This window comes from Pelmatolapia mariae, linkage group LG6, assembly GCF_036321145.2.
Source record: "Pelmatolapia mariae isolate MD_Pm_ZW linkage group LG6, Pm_UMD_F_2, whole genome shotgun sequence".
Taxonomy (NCBI): domain Eukaryota; kingdom Metazoa; phylum Chordata; class Actinopteri; order Cichliformes; family Cichlidae; genus Pelmatolapia; species Pelmatolapia mariae.
This window is the reverse complement of record NC_086232.1, coordinates 18,836,662-18,847,067: the sequence shown is the minus strand read 5'-3', so window position 1 is coordinate 18,847,067 and position 10,406 is coordinate 18,836,662.

Here is a 10,406-nt window from a genome sequence, read left to right as displayed (position 1 = left end):
GAGGCATTGGAAGAAGGGTGGGGTTGGGGGTGGGTGGGGGATTCTTTTTCGTCCAAGGATGGATTTTTTTTTTTTTTTTTTTTTTGAGAGCCTTGTTTTCCAACCTGTACATGCGCACTCTGGCCCCTGGAAGGAGACAAAAGGCTGCCAAGGTCAGGCCTGACTTGAGAATGAAGGACGCGTTATTGATCAAACTCTGGCGAGCTGCAGCTGTAAGAGAGGGAATGTTGGAGGGAGATTGAGCCGCAACACAGACACACAAAACACACAGGCGGACATAGGCGCTGAGTGACATATATATACACACACACAGAAAGGCACGGCACACAGCGCAACACACAAAGAATCATTATGGCACTTGGCGAGGGTTAGTGCAGGCAAATATTTACCCACTGGAATCATAACTGAGCCGCTGGCCGTGTGGCCTCACAGGGAACCCAATTAATACCATTCACACAAATGACCTGGTGGCAGACATCGTGCTCTCGGACTGTGAGCTTTTTTTTTTGTTTTGTTTTTTTGTTTGAAAAAAACTCTTGAATCAATGCAGGTTCTTCTTCATCTTGCATGTGCATGCATTTGTCCTATAAACCCTCTGCAGAACAAAACTGTTTTTCTTTTAGATCACTGAACACCAAAAATTCACTTCCTTTTTTATTTTACATTTCATTTGAAGACACTTCATTCCGTCGTCCAGGCTTACTTTGCACAGAGCGCTGGTCCCCACTCGCCCGATCGCAGCGGGCTGACGGAGGATGCTGCAGTGGCTCGCTGTTGACGTGTGGAGGTGAGTGATGGAGGGGAGAGGACAAAGGAGGGTAGAATAGGTGACAGCCTTGTTATGTAGGAGAGAAAGCCAAGGGGGGGCAGACTCAAGTCTTACAGCACCACCAGCTGCCAGAGCTACAAAACTACAGTGGAGACGACATGGGATGAGGGAGGGAGGGGAAAGTGGAGTATGACTTTGACCCTGACTGATCACTGCAGCATGACTGTCTAGCCTTTTCACAAGGGATCAAAGGAAGACAAGGACAACCTGAGATTCTGTTTTATAACATTTGGCTGTGCAATGTGGAACTTTTTATATGAATGGTTGATAAAGAGTATATTTTTACAAACAAAAGAAAAGAAAAATACACAAAAAAATTCAATAACTTTAACTAAGGTGGCTCTTCCTGCACATTTACCACATTTCCGCTGCATCTACCGCCTGCACGTGTAGATGCGAGGAGCTATTTGTTTTTGCGTGTGTAAAGAGATCGCCCTCCTCACATTGTATTAGGATGTGAACTTGACCTGCTTTGACCTCTGCCTGACAGCCTGTCATGTGTTTAGGATGTAAATGATGGCGCTGACCTCACACTCAGTGGCTCCGCTCTCACGTTTCGCAGGCTGGGTCAGAGGTGCCATTTGGAAAGTGCAGAATAAACAAACACCTTAGAAACAGCATGGCGGTGGCTGACAAATTTAAATACGTTCCTCTGATTAATACGCTGAATGTAAGCTGCACGTTGGCTGATTATTCCACGAATCAGTAATGGGAAACATGATTTTTATAATTCTGCCCCTCCACACCCCCCACAGTGAAGCAGCTAAGATATGATTGAAGTGTATACTTGAGGCTTTGATTCAAGGGAATTCATAAACTATTGCATTAACTGTTTAAGAATTGCACTCATTTCTTCCTCCATTTTCACAGGCCTGAAAGTAAACCATCAGAGATCAAGTGATACAAAGCTTTATGACAGGTTTCACTGCAAATTAAGAAGTGGGACTTCGATACGTGCCCTAACCCTAACCCTAGGCATTACCATTAAAGTGAAAAATCTAAAAAGACTTGAAGAGAGATGGCAGAAACTCTTGCAAGCTGATGGAGAATAAGTAAAGTGACGATACCATTATTTCCTCTGTAAATACAAACCTCTACACAACAGCTGGTCAAGCCTGTGGACGTTGAAAGAGACACCTTCATTAATGTAAATACAGAAGGTTTCCAACAAAGTGCAAATCACTGGTATGTAAAAAGAGCAGAAAGGCTGGATTAGATTTTTTGCTAGATTATAAAAAAGCCTGTCTAGTTCTTGAAAAAGGTTATTTGTCAGTTAAAGTTAAGATTGTCTTGTATCAGAATAAGTGAAAAAGAAGAGAAAGAAGGAGCTATCATCATCTGTCAACCATGGTAACACACTGTAATGGCACGTGCATGTATAGTGGCAATGAAACTGGGTCTGTGGTGTTTGCTGATTATGTGAGCCTGTACAGCTACAGGCTGCTCAGGTTCAACCAAATGTTGAAAAGACTTAAAGCAAAGAAGTGGAAGTTTGTTAACAGGCTGATACAGTCATCTTACCACAAACCCAAGCATGCTTTTCACACATTAACAACATTAGTTGTTCCTTAGGCGCAAAGACTCGCAAATATAAAGCACCCAAAGGTGGCTGCAGTAAAGGCCCGGCGGAGGATCTCAAGGGAAGGGAACTCATCATTTTGAGATATCCACTAGTTCCAGACTTCAGGTGGTCACTGGCTGCAAAGGTTTGTGTCCAAGAATCAATAATATTCCTCATATTTATACACTATGTTGGTTTGAGCCTGTAAAAATGCAGACAGTGCAAAAAGGGCTAAACGATTAACACAGTTTTGTTTTTTGTTAAGTGAATCATGTTTTTATTGCTTCATTTCAAATCCACTGTGAATGTGGTGGAGTCAAAAAATACACATACTGAGTCTTGCAAACACATTCATTCAGACAATGTATCAGCAGAAAAAAGGTGTGCATTACTTATGTGTTGATCCGCAAGCTTCTCAGAATCACTTCCTTGTCTTTCAGGAACCTTCATCCACGTCCAAGTTTGACGGCTGTTTTGATCCTAATTGAGTGTGAAGGTCTGTGCAAGCCTGTGTTGTTCTGCAACCCCTAGGCTCTTTATTTAGCCTCGAGGACAGTCAGCCATGGTCAGAAATGCGACCCCTGACCTTCTTAACTGGAAGAATTCTATTTCCAGCATGGACAGGGTCTTCTGTGATTTATCTTCCCCCAAAACAGCCCGATGCAGATGGCAAAGTTAGCGGAGTGTGACTAGGTGCTCTTCAGGACGCTAGAGAGCAGCTCTTTGGCTCTCGGTGTGCTGCATGTGTACGCTATGAAGAGTAAAAGCTTTATTAAGGAAGGCAGGAAAAGTCTTGAACGATCCAGTAGCACGGTCCATGTGAGTCCTTGAACCTTGGCCCCAGAAAGATTCTGCAGCTGTCCTGCAACAGTAGGGTCTATTTTGGAAACACACTCACTTACATGTTAATCGTACTGTAGCACTGACCGTGACCTGACCCACTTACAGCTCAATAAGCTGTATGGATATGAATACAAAGCGCATCATCACTAGTCCACTCGACAGGCCAAAAACAGGTTTGTTAGTTTTGCGTTCTGTTGTCCCCCTTAGTGAACTTTTTCTGTGCCTTTGTCAGCAAAAAGAGGCGACGCTTCGGGCTAAAAATGTGTGATCCTCAAGCAAACTCCTTTAATCCATAAGAATAAATAATTAGGTAAATAAAATAAAACGTTTATTCTTCAGTAATAAGTGTTTGACTAAACAGCTCTGCTGCCATATTGCTGAACTTTCCTTACACGAAAGGTATTTGTAATTTTATTCCAGTGCAATTCCCGACCACATCGTACTGTAGGAAGAAAAAAAAAAAAAAGCTCACCGTTACTAATACTTGGTAGGAGGTAATTTTAGGTTGCACAGAAGTTATTGCATCAATGGCTGTCTTGGGACCTTGTCTCACAAAATAGTAAATGTAAGGATGAGCTCATCAGCGCTTGTGAGCAATAATCAGTGAATATGAGGTAAACGGCCCGTGTCAAAGAGCCATTTTCAATTACGTTTTGCTTCAGAATGGCCCTTGCCTGTCCTGTTTGTCAGCCAAGTCTCACTATTATGCACATGAGATTTGCATGAAATACAAACTAACCCTGCACTCAGGCAATTAGCCTCCATTACACTGGTGTTCCGATTGCCAATTTGTCTGCCATGCAAGGTAATCCGGAGCATTGCTGGCAAGCACCCAAAACGGTAATAATTGTAATGCAAGAGTCTTTTGTTGTTGTTTCCTCTCAGACTAACAGCCACAGGCGGCTGGTGTGTCACTGGATGAAATGTTGAGGAAGTGGAAATGTTTGCACGACAGTCAGAAGTTGAGACATGAACCTTTGTTCTCAAATAGTGCAGGCCAAAGGCTTTTGGGGTGCTGATTCGGTCTAATTCTCTCTCACTGGGTTATTCGGGGTTAGTTTTAAGTTTTGCTATTAAGCCTGGAAGAGTTGCCTGAGAGTTACGTATATGTCTTTTCAAAGGCTTTTTATGAGGGCCCAAAGACTCAATACTGGACCGTGTGTATGTGAAAAGAACTGCTGGCCGCAAATCCAGCTGTAACTATCCCAGCTGTGCAGCTCAGGGCTTCACCATGTTTCAGCTTCAACTCTCTACTCTCGTCACTATCACGCCATCAGATTTCATTCTAGCAACGGTGGAAGCTGTTTCCAGCGAAGATGCAGCGGCCAAGATATCCGCGTATTGGGAGACGGTTAAAAAATAAGAAGAGTGTGAATCTTTGACTTCTATAAAAATCATATTTCTACCTATGATCAAGCTGACTTCTAAAAGAAGCTTTTTTTGGAAGAGAAAACAAAGGTGAAAGGTAAAAATATAATCTGTAGGGTCTGCTGCAAACATCCGGTATGGTTTACAGTCCACAGTGGTGCAGCTTTGATTTGCTGTAATGATTTTGGGTATGCTCATGGCGTTGTCTGCATTTCGGGGGGCTCTTGATGTCGGGATAAACTGTTCCAGGTCTCATGGTTCGACCGCTCATGTTTCTTCCTTTGATAGTGATAGTACAGCATGCTCTGGTTAAAACATCCAATAATAACCATCAGTAGCAACAACTCAACATGTTACGAACTGGAAATATGCTCCAAAAATGTTCTTTTGACCGATTTCTTTTACAGAATTCAACCTGCCTTTCACAATCAGCAGCACTGACTGTTGCGATGTTTGATCGTGTGTGTGTGCCACACTAGAAAGGCCTTTGTGTGCATGTTTGGTCATCTCAGTTTGTGTGTCCACCGCTAAAGAGGGAAGCTCTGTGGTTTGACTTGCTGCACTCAGACTGCCTTTGATATTGCTCAAGGGCAAAGCCAGACAGAAGAGTTATGACTTCAGCCCATCTTTGACTTTGGCCGTCAGGGAGGTCATAAGGAGGCTACAATCACACACACGAGAACACATATTAAACTACTTAATCTATCACAAGAATGCACAAACACGCACGCACGCACGCTTGCACACTGGACTGCAGCCATCATGAGAGTCAGAGAAACACAATTAATGGCTTTTTTATACCTGAGTTAGTTTGTGTATGTGTGTGTGTGTGTGTGTGTGTGTGCACAGGAGAGAGAGAGCATGTGAACATTTGCGTCACAACATATTAAGAGACAGACGAGGGAAAGCACCTTTCACATCACGATATGACTTCCCGTACAGCGCAGCGCGCGGACAAGAGGCCATTAAATTCAATGTGACACCCGCTGGGTGAGCCACTGATGCTTTTTACGGGGGCGTGTCACTTCCAGAGTTTTTAACGAGCGTCACTGCGAGCGAAGAGGGGGTGCTCTCCGTCTCACTCCAGCAGAAGGCGCCAATAGAACTGAAGGAGCAGGTTTTATAGGGACCGCACATGTGATGGTACGGCCTGGAGGAGGAGGCGTCTGATAGACTTTTATGTAGAGCCTAAAGTGATGGGGCAGCACTTTTAACTGAGCATGCAAATTGAAACTTGAACATATTCTTACATCATTTTTTTTATTTTGTTTATTGTGACAACTGATGGGATATTCCTCTCTGGAAAAGATTCTATAAACTTCAAAAGCTTTATGGATATCGGCATGTAATCTGGGCTGCGACCAAGCTCCTTTTGCAGCTTCCTTCTCCCAAGTTTTGAAAGCACTATCCGAGCTCCTTGTGCCCTCTTGTGGTAGATCCCGGTGATGGCTTTGCTCCTTAGCCAGCCACTCAACTCTTCCTCCTCTTCCTTATTTTAATTGACCTGGATTTGTTCCTTTGCTTTGCTGTAATGAAAAAGCAAGAGGTGCCTCGAGACTGAAAAATCCTGTCAGCTTCGCCCTGCAGCAATTCCCACACCCCAAAACTGGGTCCCCTTTACAAGATCTCCTGTTTGAAGCTGAGCAGAAATAAAAAATTTAAAAGACCTGGGTGCTTCAATGCCTTGCGATGAATAATTAAGAAATATGCATTTTCAGATAATGGAGAAGAGAATTTTTAATACATCTGGATGTAAATCCATTGGAAAAAGAAAAAGAAAACACGGCATATGTTTGTGTGGAGCTGGCACTCGAGTTTGTATTGTGTTCTTATTTCTCTGTGTAAAGATGCAGTGAAATATTTATCCAGAGTTTCCTGTTAAACACAGAGAACGAGCCTGATCGCTTTCTTAAAATACAGAAACCTGTACAAATGGGTCCTGTATGACACGCATGCATATTAATGCGGTCTGCTCAGTGCGCTGCTCAGAGGTTCGTGTTATCAATACAAGGCGATCAATATTCTACACGATGAACAAGGCCATTCAATCAAAACACGCTGCATGAGAAATGAAAGAGAGATCAAACTGAGAAATGAATGTATTTAGCAGATACAAAGTCCTTTGGTGAATATTTAAAATCCATATAAAAATACGCATTTGTGTGATTAACAAAGATGGATAATGGCGCCATACTTTTTAAAAAATGTAATTCTGAACATGCTGAAAAACGTAGAGGCGATAAATGCACAAGCAATTTAGTCGGTCATACCTGCCACCACCTCCGTCTGACGGTGTCACGGCAGGTCACATAAAAGCCATATTTCAGGATAAATTCTCCCCTGCTGCTCTTTCCCCACTCCCCCTCCCTACTCACCCTTGTCATGTTACAACTCCCAATACACCTATGATTCAAAAACCACAGGGCTGTTTGATTTTACACTTGATGACTCATCACAGGTTTAAGTCTTCATATTAAAGCCCGGTGACAATTTTATGGTCTCCATACTGGAAGGAGAGCGAGCGTGCTGTGCCACGATACAACAGAAACTCCCGTCTGTCTTCATAACTCATCTCTGTGATGGCAGAGCTGGATTGAGTCATCTTCGCTTCCGGCTGGTGCTGTAGCAGAAAGCCTGGCTGAATGCTGGGGCCGAGGTGTGCTGTATGTGTGTGCATGCGCGCCGTTTTGTTGTGTGTTTGTGTGAGTGTGTGCTTGAATGAATGCTCGTCCTAATTAAGCATCGGCAGCTCCTTGGACCAGGGGGAGGCAAGACTTCACAGCCATTAAATCAGGACAATGCTTTTTGTGTCACTGGTGCTGGCGTAAGTTGCCCTGCTTCCCCTCCCACTCCTTGCATCTCCTCTCCCTCCTTACCCTCCCACCTCCTCACCCTCTGCCAGTCTCACAGCAGCCAGGCAGCCTAGGGCTCCAAAAATAAATGATGGCTTCCCAAGTGCATGGTCAAGGCCAGGCAAGTTGGCAGGGCTAGGCATCCTTTGAGAGCTGTAGCAATAACTCACTGGGGTGCCCTCCAGTGGTGGATTGTGTTCACTGCAGTTACACTTCAGGAATGCACATCCAGAGATAAAGGGAGCAGAAATACTGCATAGCATAAGGTCCAAAACAGCAGCATAACCTGCATTTACTCACTTCATGGTCTTCTCTTAGACTATTGTAATGTATTAGACAGACAGACAGACATAGACAGACAGATAGATAGATAGATAGATAGATACGTGAACATGATCAAGACGACCTGCTGAAGTTCAGACTGAGCATCAGAATCAGTGAGGAAAGGTCATTTAAGTGACTGTGAACGTGTCATAGTTCTGGTCTGAGTATTACAGAACTTTTCCCCACACATTCATTCATTCGTATATAGGGTTTATAGAAAATGGCCTGAAAAAGGGAAAATATCCAGTGAAATGCAGAAGAGCATACCTCTGACCTGTGTCAAAGATTGCACACCTGGTGCCACACCATGCCAACATTTAACCACACGAGGGGCCACTCCTGTCAGTATAAAAAACAGTAAAGTGAGGTTACAGTTCACATGGGCTCACCAAAATGAGACGGTGTAAGTTTTAACTTTTAACTTTCTATTTTGCCTCCAGGTCACTGAGGTCATCGTCCTAACGACTTCTCTCAGTGCCCTCTTCTTGCCTTAAAACTAAAGGCGACCTCTAAAGATGTAATGTTGGTGGAACTCACTGTAAATGTTTTCTACTGCTCTTTTATTTGACTGTAATTTACTTATATATTTACTTTCATTTTTTACTTATACTTCATTTTTAAGTCTTATTCATGGATTGTTTTATTATTTTATTTATCACATTTTTAAAATCATTCCTACTTTGTATTCATTCTTATTGTGTTGTTTGTTTATGAATTTTGTGTGCCTGGAGAGCACCTTGGGTCAATCTCTGTTGTTTTAAAATGCAGCAGAAATTGAGTCTTAATTTCTGCTGCGACATTTAGATGTTAGGGTCAGAATTTGGTATAAATAACATGAAAGAATGGATCCACCGTGCCCTGTATAAATAGTTCATGCTGGTGGTAGTGTGTAATGGCATGGGGGATATTTTCTTTGCACAATTTGAGCACCTTAGGACTAACTGAGCTTGATTTCAACACCACAGCATACCTGAGTGTTGGTCCTAACCATGTCCATCCCTTTATGACCACAGTGTACCCATCTTCTGATAGCTGGATATCAGATATCTATATTTGAATCATTGCTGTATGAAAGTAAACTTCAAAACATTTATGTTAAAATCATCGCAGGTGTGTTGAATTTCTTTATACAGGTGTTTTTACTGTTGCGTCCATTAAACTTTGCAACTTGGAACACTGGGGCTTAACAAACTGAACCTTGAACAGGTAAAAAGCACTAATATGTAGCATTATAAAAGCAAAAGTTAATAGAGTTGAGTTGTAAGGTTAAAATAAACCTGTCTTCACACCCAGCAAAGCTCAGAATGAAGGGCACTAAGGAGTCAAAGTGGGTCAGTGTAGAGTATTCCCAGCACGGGTGTCACCTGCTGTTCCAGGTCAGTGAAGGACTGGTGAGTGCGTGTGTCAGAGTCAGACAAAAAGACTATTTAAGTCATTTGTATAACCAGACATATCTATAATATGCATAACTTAAGACTGGAGCTGAAAGGATTTTTGAATGAATTACACTTTCAACTGACAGAAACTTAATTGGGAGCTAATTTTGTAACTTTTAGCCTCCATTAGAGCTCCATTTGCTAATTAAAGTTTCTCAAATGTGAGCTTTTTGTTACTTTTTTTTCTCTTCTTCTTTTATACACACACACACACACACTCAAAAATGCCTTCAAATTTGTGTGGACCGGTGTGTGTGTCCTCACAAGTGACTGTCGGTTCTCACAAGTATAGTAGAATGGAGATTTCGGTCCTCACAAAGATAGCTAGACAGGAACACACACACACACACACACACACACACACACACACACACACACACACACACACACACATATATGGATTTTTTTTTGTCAGTTTTTCCACACTTGATAGACAGACGACCTGATAGAGGATGGAGGGTTCATAGATTTGGAGCTGACACTGCTTTCAGTTTTCCCCAGCTGGACATATGAAACATTTGAACGCATATTTTAATTCCTATTTAAATGAAATAAATCAACACCCCAAATTCTTAATCATCATACTAGACAGCACTATTGCCTCACAGCCTGATGGTTCTGGGTTTGAACCTTGGCTGGATGCTTTTGTGTGGTTTACTTGCTGCTTTAATATTGTCTCAGGGTCTATTGAGCTTTATGTCCTGATGAAATAAAAGTAAAAAATTAAACAACGGCAAAAAACCAAAGAGTCTGATGGTTTTGGCAAAAAGTAATTTTCATTTGATGCCAGTACTTCTTAGCGCTCAGGTGTGCGTATTGTTCTGTCAGGACAAAAGCAGACTTTTCATATTTGCAGGCTTTACACACACTGATCGCACAGGCAGTGAAATACAGCAGCTTACAGCAAAGAGTGTGCAGATAATTTAATACGGGAATAAAATATACAAAAGAGAAATATCATTCTTGCATCAGAAGAAGAAGAACAGACGCACTCACACAAAGCCTCATCTGCCCTCCAAAGCTCTGCACACTGTAGTAGCTCAGTGCTGTAGAGTGGATGGAGTGGCTTAGAGGCAAGTCCTTTGGTCTGCTATTAATTTTACATACTCTAAGGAGGCAATATATATCTTTTATCCATTTAATTAGTTCTGCTGTCTCTAAGTTGGTCAGATCTATTTTCCACTCGATGATAC